The sequence below is a fragment of the Salminus brasiliensis genome, chromosome 4, assembly GCF_030463535.1.
Source record: "Salminus brasiliensis chromosome 4, fSalBra1.hap2, whole genome shotgun sequence".
In the NCBI taxonomy this organism is placed as follows: domain Eukaryota; kingdom Metazoa; phylum Chordata; class Actinopteri; order Characiformes; family Bryconidae; genus Salminus; species Salminus brasiliensis.
This window is the reverse complement of record NC_132881.1, coordinates 20404439-20415145: the sequence shown is the minus strand read 5'-3', so window position 1 is coordinate 20415145 and position 10707 is coordinate 20404439.

Genomic DNA, 10707 nt, shown 5'->3' with positions numbered 1-10707 from the left:
ATAATTCATGTTACATTACAACCTGCTTTTGTTTTAGCCTGCTATAAGTGCAGCTTATAAGAGCTGAAATGCAGCTTTAAAAAAGAATAATACATGAAGGAGATAAAAAAAAAAAAAGAAAACGCTTGCAGCAAGTTCATAGCTTTGACAGTTTTGGCATAGCTTCAAAAGGTTGACTTTTGCCATGGGCCCAGGCAAGACTCCAGGGCTACACACCTTCAGCACTGGCAGAAAAGAATGAAAATACAAATAATGAAACAGAACCACTTAATTCTTGCATGCTTGTGTCTGACCTTCATCAGTCCATCAGTGTGCTTATGATGGCAGATATGTAAACATGTTTCAGTGTACGGATTCTGTATAAATCATGTAAATTAAAACTTCAATTATGTCATCCCAAGACCTACAGAAGACATATGTGAAACTCTCTCTCAAAGGTGGGAATAGAAAAGGCTCCACGTAATAATAATTAAAAAAATCAACCAACAAAAATTACATTTTATCAGGATCATATAAATGCAAGGATAATATGAGTTATCCTGAGTTTATCCTGAGAAATATCTCTGTGTGCTCAGATCTTTTCACACATTAAGATTTACTGGGTATTGGTTTTAGGATCAGGGACAATTGACCAATGTCGCCATTTCTCTTCAATAAGAACATTAATTATTAACATTAATTTATTATGCAGAGCAATAATGCAGTAAATTGCTTATTCTGTCTGATGACTTCCTGTCCTTTACTTGAAGGCACCCTAGATTGCTTAGTTCTGTAACATGTTAAGAACCACATTTTAGTTAAATGAAGAATACAGTTTAGTTTTAGATTTCTCAAAACAACTGTCATTATATGCTAAAACAGCATTTTTATTCTGTTAAATTTGGCCTCTGCTTGTTCCCACTCACAGGATGGGACCCCACCTATTGATATGATACCCCCCAGGCTGGGTGAGTGATTTCCCTTTTTCAGCTTCACTCCCAGCCTCAGAGCACAGTGGCATCATTGGAATTAAACTCATGACCTACTGATGTGATTGCACAACAGTTGAGCCATTAAATTATGTAACTTGTCTCCAAGAAATAATGAAATGGTCATTGGCTCAGAGCACTGTTACTTGTGCTCTAGTCATTTGTCATGCTCTCACAGAAAGCACTACTACATACAAAAGGTTCTCCATAATAGAGAAGTTCTTTGAGCTGCCATGGTTCAGTATAAATCATTACCTTTTAAGGAAGAATCATTGAAGAACTGATATTTAAAGGATATAGATGTTTCTAAAATTACTGATAAATGTCAATAATATTATGAGTGAACAGAACAGAATGCCTCAAAAATATTTTAGAAGTAGTGAGTAGATCACGAGGCAGATAACTTAGAAAATTATTCTAAATGAATATAATATAGATACACATGATTCTGTTTATTATTGTATTATTCCTTTTTGTTCCAATTTACTGTTGGTAACTACTGAGAAAATATTGACCAAAACATCTGAAACTATTATGTGTGAGATTATACTGAGTGAGGTAATATTTAAATCTAGAATGTTTAAGCTATTATTTAATATAAAATCACATGAACTCAATATGTGCTTCCAAACATAGCATTATAAATTGCATTGCTTACCAATATGCTAAAACTGTTTTAGAATTATTAGAATGTGTAATATAAGTATACTATTGCATTAGAACATCTTTTGTTGTTTTTGTCACTGTGACAAAAATGCTTTTGCATCAGGCACATGAACACACTACACATTAACACAAAGTTAGTGTTATAACTGTATTATAATAACTGTCCATGTGACCTCCCACATATTTAATAATATATTTCTCTATATTTGTGCCCATGGAAAAGAAGCCTGGTCACTGGCTTTTGTGGTGCTTTACTTTCATTTATTGTAGTGACCACAGAATAACATTCTTCTGAATGTCATTTATTCTGTATACTATTCTGTACTATAATATGTAGTATAGGAATGTTTTGAGCAGATATAGGTAACAAGTCACCACCTCTCCAGAAGTCAGTGTTAAATTCACTGAAATACAGTTATTGTACTTCTCCTTGTCACTGGCAGAGGATCAACTGCCACCATCTGCAGAAGCTGCTGCCTGAGTAACCTGACAGATTCTGCCACGCGGTATCAAAAAATGACTTGTCTTACACAAAGCTTCACCTGACTGAGCAGCCAATAACATCACAATCATCCAGTCACCTTCCACTCTCAAGATTTTCTGGTCATCTGGTCTTAATGGAGCGGATTTTAGAGGATTTACATAAACTGAAGTCTGCCCCGCTGGGCATAGAAATGAGAAAAAATAGATTAAGTAATCCACTTTACAGGCAAGTTAGCAATGGGGGTAAGTGAGGTCATAGCAAAAGCGAATTGAGCATCAAAACACATTGCCTCTTTTAAACTGAGGGGAAAAAACAGAAACTTTGAAATGCGCCAAACAAAAATACCATGAAACAGAATTTTTTTGTGAAACAGCACCGTTTTTGTGATTAGCAGGGTTTGTGGTCATATAAATACAGTCCTAAAACCAAGTACCAGTTTCCTAAACCTTCACTGTACAGTTCTGAATTTTTATTTAAAAGCACACTAAAACAAGACTGAACTTACATTAGTAGTTTGCCGAGCACCCTTAGATTACATGTGAATATTGGCAGATAAAGTGTGTGTCTATGCATATTTTGCAAAAGGGGAATTGATTTATGACTGAATGAAAAGGCTGTTAGAGGTGTTGAATAATCTACACAGGTACATAATACATGCTGATGGTGTAAATGGTGATGGTCTGAATTCCCAAGCTACTGCTGCAGGATTTTATTACTTTTGAATTCCATACATACCTATTCTCTTTCCTATTAGGAAATATAGGAAAGGCTCTTTACTTATGCATTCAAGAAACATCCATTGAAACCTTTTTTTGAACCCTTTTGGCACTTCTATTATTAGGAGTTATCTGCTGTAGAACTAATACCTCTGGGATTTCACACATGATAGGCATGCTTGCTCTATAGGGAGGGAAATGCCTCACAGGCTGTGTTGAATTACAGACAGGGGATTTACGGAAGTAGGTGTCCAATTTCAAGCTCTTCTGGGAGTATATTTTGACATTTAGGCCCAATAACAGGTTTCTGTCCCTTCAGCAAGTTGCATCATAGGTGAGTCATGTTTACAGAGAGCCTCTATGTCTGCATACTCGCAGCTTGCCGGGATTTTGTGTAGGCTGTCTTGTGTTACATCCAAGCTTGTTCGGGCAGGTAATTTTGTTTGTTCATTCATAAAAACAACTCAACATTACATAATAATGAATCAGCCCACAAGTTGCAAGTCAGTTGGCCATATGTGATGAGAAAACCAGGGCAAACCAAGTCAATTGTACTGACCACCATACTTTAAATTTCTCCATGAAACCCATATTTTATTTTGTTGAACCATTATTTGTGCAAGGACAGTTGAGCCAGTCAGAACTGGCATTCTATGATAAATTGGCAGAGGGGAGGCTAAATTACCCCTTTATACACTAAAATGTGGTTTCTCGGCTTTGCAGCCATTCTTTCTGAAATAAGAAAGAGGTGGATAGTTTCATGTCTGCTAAAAGTAATGATGCTGTGAGCCTGAGGAGAGCAACCCGCTTTGCCTTGAAGTGACTCACAAATAAGTAGCCCCACAAACAAAAAATCTATTTGATTTATTTCTCCCTTGCTCAGGAGAGAGATGACAAAGACACTTACTATTGTGTCAGACTACACAAACACACAGCAGCTGATTACTTCTCATTTTATTTATTTTATTTTTTATTATCATGTTTGAGATATAAATCTGGATCACAATCAAATATCAAACAAATGTTGAGGGAATTATTTAAATATTACTAAATATTTTTAATTTATTTATTTATATAATTTATTCAGATGTGCATCCTACACTATTTCCGCAAGAAAACATTACTCACTGAAAAAAATATATATATTTAAGGGTGAAAAGTGGTTGCAAATAAATAAAAAGTGGCACAAAGGCTTTCTTTAGGTTCACTAACTTTGTCAAAAATGTATGTTATTGTAACACATTTTATCACATTTTGTTTATTGTAACACTTTTCCCTTTTACATAATGTAAATTCAAAGTGCATTTTAGTTTTCACATGAATAGAATACAGCTTAATTTCAAAAACATTGCTACAGCCAAAATTATCTATCTATCCAGAGGTTAACCTAGTCTTGCTTAGCCTGGTACTCTTGGATACACAAATATTTCACTTTTTACAGACTTTTAACACACTTGCTAAGATTTCAGTGAAATATATTTGGTTTATTAAAACAAATAAGTTAAAATGTAAATTTATTAAATATTTTTATTTCACATTAGCCAGTGGATTTTTGCCGGTTAATAATTTCAACACATTTTTTACATTTTGTATTTCACCCATACAAAAATGCTTTAAAAATTATTTGTAGCCTTGAGATTGTTTTCCACAATTTTGGCATTTGACACATTTTTTCTTTTCTCCATGCTCAGTGTAGTCCACATACACAAAGATTGGTGCATTTCTAACTTTGTAAACAACACATTTCTGGGAGAGGTGGTGCATTTTCAGATTTAAAGTAAAGGATGAACTTCTTTTGGATAACCAGGATTTTAGAATGTTTGGAACAAGTACATAAAGTTGAGATGTCACATACTTTGGGTATGTACTGTATCTGCATATATATTTGAGACCAGTGTGTCTGAAGCTGAATGATCAGTGAATTAGGTCAATGAATTAGGGTCCACTGTTATGAAAAACAATCATGCTCAGTGCAGCAGTAATGCTGATTTCAGCCTGGAGATAATCCTGCACTATTCATTAGTTTTTTGCTGTCAAACAAACCCCTCCATTGTAGACCTTTATTTTTTTAATAAACCAATAGAAATTCTCCAAAATTACTTGGAATAAAAAAGCTAAAAGCTACAACATATTTTGTCTATGTGTTATAAATTGTCTATGTGGTGATATAAGGTTTCTGTGTGACAACAACAATATTTAGAACCATGCATTAGTGGCCCCTGCTGGACTAATGTGATGCTAACATATGTGGACAGGTGGTGCAGTATGGCATCTGCCTTCGAATAATCTGTATGACATACTTACACCTTACAAGTACAATCTGGAGGTTCATTCTAGAAGTAAAGGAAAGAATGGCAGTTGGCAATTTGATGTTTCTTAACATCTACTCTTCATTAAATGCACTGTTTAGCCACTGCCTTCTCCCGCATTTATATCTCTTTTATCCATCATGTTAGACTGAGGCATACTTAGCAGCATACTTAGCACCCCTACATGCCTCTAACTCACTGTGACACACCAGCCTTTTTTCAATTAATAACAATTTTACACAAGCTTCCATCACATATCTGCTTTAAATGAAAGTGTAAACTTTGCTTTTAGCAACAGTAGTTTATGAACTAGTATCACGGAGGAGCAAGTTTTTGCTAAAACGTCAGGTCATGAAATAAAACAGCAAGTTCTAGCACCAAAAAATTATTATATTTTATTTGCATCCACCAAGAACATAATTATAAAGACCTGTACACTAACTCATTCATGCGATTATTTAATCAGGCAGTCACACGGCAGCAGTGCACGGCATAAAATCATGTAGATATGGGCCAGCAGCTTCAGGTAATGTTTTTTAGTAACTAAAACATAATGGGAGTGATAGGAATCAATGTATCACATTTTAATTCCAAATAATTTCAGACAAAAAAAAAAAAACCTGACTGACTGGTGCACCATGTTAAAGAGTATTGTTGCAGTGATCAGTGCAATGAGTAGTAGAAACTAGCTTACTATTATTTGAAACAAGTATGTCTGATACTCCTAAAATAAAGCAGAAAGTAGCCTGTAGGACATTTTACTTCTTAATTTCTGTTCGTTTGGGAACTATTTGGTATTAAGTTTGATGCGAAGCCTGAGACACTGTACGGTAAGGATAATCATAAAATGAGTTTGCCTAAAGGCTCAATAGTAATTGTGAATATTGGTGATCGATTCAGGTAAGTAATCTGGAGGCAAGTGCTACAACAAGCAAGTTAGCAAGTTTACTACGGATGGTGACTCACTTGTACAGGTAAAGTTGAGCTGAATAGAATAAAGCTGAATTGGTTGAACTGAGTTCAGCTGAATAGCTGAAACAGATGCTTTCTAGGGTATGCTTTGGGTTTGTCCTGCTGGAAGACCAATGACCTCTGACAGAGACCCAGCGTTTTGACACTGGACCCTACACTGCACTCCAAAAATCTTTGGTAGTGCTCAAATTTCATAATGCCATGCACACAGTCAAGACAGCCAATCAAACTCAAAACATCTTTAAACCTTGTTTGACCATAAGGACCCTGTTCTTTGAAGGCCTCAATTCGTTTTCTGAAAATGGCACCATTATACCATTTACCAAAAAGCTCTGTTTGGTCTTGTCTGAAAACAGGACATTCTCCTAGAACAATTGTGATTCCACAGGTAGTTTTTGGCAAACTCCTTTCTCTCGCTTTTTGTCTCCGAGTCTCCTATAATAGCGTCCTATTTCATTAATTCTGTGTGGAATGATTTTAGATGTAAACAAAAAAAAACATTAAAGTATTTGTAATGTTATCAAACATCTGTGAGAATTGATGCATTTTCTGAAAGGGGTGCCAATATTTACAGGTATGACTGTCCATCTAATAAAAGCTTAGATAAAAAAAAGCAAGAAAAGTGACAAAACATAATTTATAAAGAGAAGTCTATGGTGTTATAACTTGACTTTGAAATTTTAATGGTTTACATTATATGTTCAAGTTATTACACTGTATTTTATTTTACTGTAATTCAGTTTTTAATGTCATAGATAATGTAATGCCTTACTACATAAAAAAAATGTAAAAAATGTAAAAATCTTATTACATCTTCAGCACTTTATTATTTATTTATTTATTTATTGCATTTTATTACAGTAAAAAGGATTGCATCCCTTGCCTTAAGCTACTTGCTTTAATACTGTCCTTCTCATTCACTTTCTGACAAAATGGACCAAGACTGATTGAAGGAAGCTGCCATGGACTAAAACGTTTTTAAGAGCTATTTTCTGTTCTTTGTTTGGTTTTAATTGTGGTATAGAATGGATACAGATGAGCTTCATTATATATGAATACAATTGTTGTACTCATAAATAGACACCTAATTAGACAAGCCATGCCTGTTAAAATAACATCTCACTAATCAAGTCAAAAATGGCTATGTGAATAATGAAGCACAGAATGAAAGTACTTCAAACGTGCGTGGAGAATCTTCAGAGCTGCCAGGTCAGAGGCATCTGTTATGAAAAGAGTAAGATGAAAGCAAGAAGAGGTTGGAGGCTGTTAATTGGCCTCCAGACTAATAAATACTTCCAATAATCAGGCATAGGTTATACTGTGGGGAAACACTTACCAGCTATTATACTGCTTCCACATTGACCAACCTAATGAATGCAAAATAACAATGCAAGCAGCACTGCAAGCAACACATTTCAATCCTGCCATGTGTGTGCCTCAGAAGTAGTCAAAATTTCTGAGACTTGGCTATGTTGGTTTTTTTTTTTAGTTTTAGCAAACAAACACACATTTAGCATACAAGTGCTAAAAATTCCAGCACAGGTTCTTAGCGTTGTCTCCTCACCTCACACTACAACCATATCACAAAACTGTCACTTCATTTTTAAAAGTTTCATTAGTAGTTTTAACTTTTTACATTGTTACATAATTTATGGACCAATGGAAATGGTGCAAAAATACTCAGAAATAAGCTTTGTTACAGTAACTTCCATTTGACCCTTTCCAGTATATCTGCTATTACAAAGATTATAAATAATGTACCCCTGGTGTCGGAACAGCTTAGTCACTTGCTGTTTCGATTTCTACTAAGAGACCCATACTACTCAAGAGGACTTGAAGACAGAATACTAATGTTGCACTTTTTAAATTTACAAAATGCCTTATTTATACAATGTGTACCTAGGTATCATCACTCATTATTGTGTCTGGCTCTAGGGTTCTAGGGATTATCTAGAGATATTTTCTGATTGTACAATTATGTCTGCAGAATCAAAAGCACAGTGCCATAGATGAACATCTGCTGGTTCCCTAAAAGTCCTTTCAATAGATAAATTGTGAAGAATATTTTCAAAGTCCACATAAGAATATAAAGATGATAAAAAACCTTTATAATGATTAAATCTTTAAAAGGTCCTTCACAATCTGTTTTTTTTTTTTTCATTTTATCATAGTTCCAAACATTTGTACGACTGTTGCTGAAGTTTTAGTCTAAGCGTAACACTTAACATTGTCAACTCCTGCTACATGCCTTCTATTGCTAAAGACACAACTGGCTCGAAAAGGACATGATGTTTTTTCCATGCATCCATATATGCCTACAAAATCACTTAGCATTCCTGTCCACTCACATGACTAATTAGATATTTAATGAAAATAGAGTAAGAATGTTTTTGTAATATATGACTTATTCCCAACCAATGAATTACTATTTGTAGAAAAAAAGGTCAAAGTAGGAATTATTATATTTTGTTTTATTCTCTGTCAGATGAAAACACTGCATATATATATATATATATATATATATATATATATATATATATATATATATATTACATTACATAATTCTGCACATAAACTCTGCAACTATAAAAAATAATAGATTTTAATACACATTTCAAAATTTTTTTTAACTTTAAATAAAAATCTGTTGCCTTGTAAAAGTGAGAATAGCGTCTGTATTTGTGGTGTCACGAGAACGCATATTAAGGTGACAAGTCGATATTACTAATCAATAAAATACAATACAAAATATAAAAAAAAAACGGAGGCTTCTTGTTTTCTAGGGTACAAAAACATTCTGCAGCCGTCAAAGGATACGCGAGATGGTAAATTTCTCCAGAACTGAGGAGGGCAGCATAAGCCTACACGTGTAGTATCAGATTCAAAAAGAAGGTGAAGAAGAATGCACATGTGAGTCAGTAATTGCAGGTAAAGCAATAGGTTTCCTGCGACATTACGTAGCACTAGCTAGCTTGTTTAGGCTCTTAACGGTGTGTATGTAGTACCCTCTGTGGTTTTCTTAGGACAAGAAGCGTCGCGCTGGCTTTACCTTCTTACACCTAGAAGCGCTGGGGTCCAGTTGTCTGACTAACTACTAGAAGCGACATGTTGTTTTCATCCTCTTATAGCGCGCTCAAAACACTGCTTAGTCTTTGTACTGGAAAGCCATTACTGACATGTAATGATCGATAGCGATTTATGGTTATGCCAATGATGGAAAACTATAATCCAGGTCAGTGGTCTTGTTCTAATCAATAAGGTTACCAGTTTGTTTTTAATGTCCAGGCTGTTAACATGCTGACTACAAATTAAATAAATACATCAAAAACATACGTTTTAAAGATGCTTGACTACTTTAGTATTCTTTGCAGTTATTTTATACTCATTCTAAGCTTACTCAGTCTAAGCTGTATTCTCTTTTTGTGGATTCTGCTGATCGAGGCTTTTGCTTCTCGAATCTATCGTTTGGGTCTGCTTCGTTCTATTGCTCCTAAGTCTTTATAAAGAATGAACTTATTTATAGATTAACAATCCCAAAGCACAGGGCCGATTTGCCCAGTGCTGCTCGGAATGGTTTGACAGGCTTATGTGTCAGTAAAAAGTAGCCTTTTGTAAATAGTGGTGAATATATATTACTACTAACAATACACTGTATAAACGCAAAATTGTTTTAATTTGTTTTCCATGTGCTGTTTTTCTTTTAGTGTATATTGTTTCCACACACCTAAAACCGCTGTTGATGAAGCAAGTCATGAATAAAATTGTGGCAGACGTCTGCTGTTCATTTGATGAATTCCCATAAGTTGTCTAGTTATTTTATCTTTAAATGACTTTTTTAATGACAAAACGATCTTTCAATGATGACAAGTTAATACATGGTTACTACTAAAAATGGTTCTGAGGCAGGACCCCTTGTGAGATCACCAATAAGGTTACTTCAACTTGATAAATGCAGTGAGGATGAAGGCCAATAAAATGCAAATGGGAGCATAAAAATTGTTTATGAATATAGTAATTTTCTTCAGTAGATATACTGGTTATTAGTAATGCCACACATATCTATTTTGGGCAAGACTGTAGATCCTTCACATGCTGTTCTGCTCAAAATCGTTCCGTGCAGCTCCTACAAACAGTATGGTCGTTTGACCGTCGCGGCAGAGATTTGCGTCATGCAGTTACCTGCGTCGTCTCTCACTTTCCTAGTAATCACTGCACGAGAAGCCGATCATGAAGAGACACGATTGACCTGACCTGGTCTCCATTGAAAAAAGCGGGATGACTGCGTCCATTTTATATGTACTGTCAATGATTTTAACGGGTGGGTATTCTAACAGGGAAGGCGTTTATCTTGAACCTATATTGGTCAACTGATTTTGAAATGACAGGAGCTCTGAAACCTAGCCACGCCCACGCCACCATCTTTGAAGCGCTTTCTAACATGGTGGCACGCACAGGTTTAAGTACGCTGCTTTGACAGCGTATATAAACCAGCCAGTCATTCAGCTTTTTTCAATGGGGGACCAGGTATGGTCAATTGTGTCACTTCCTGATAAGTGTCGTGCAGTGATTACCAAGACAACGCACCAGAATGA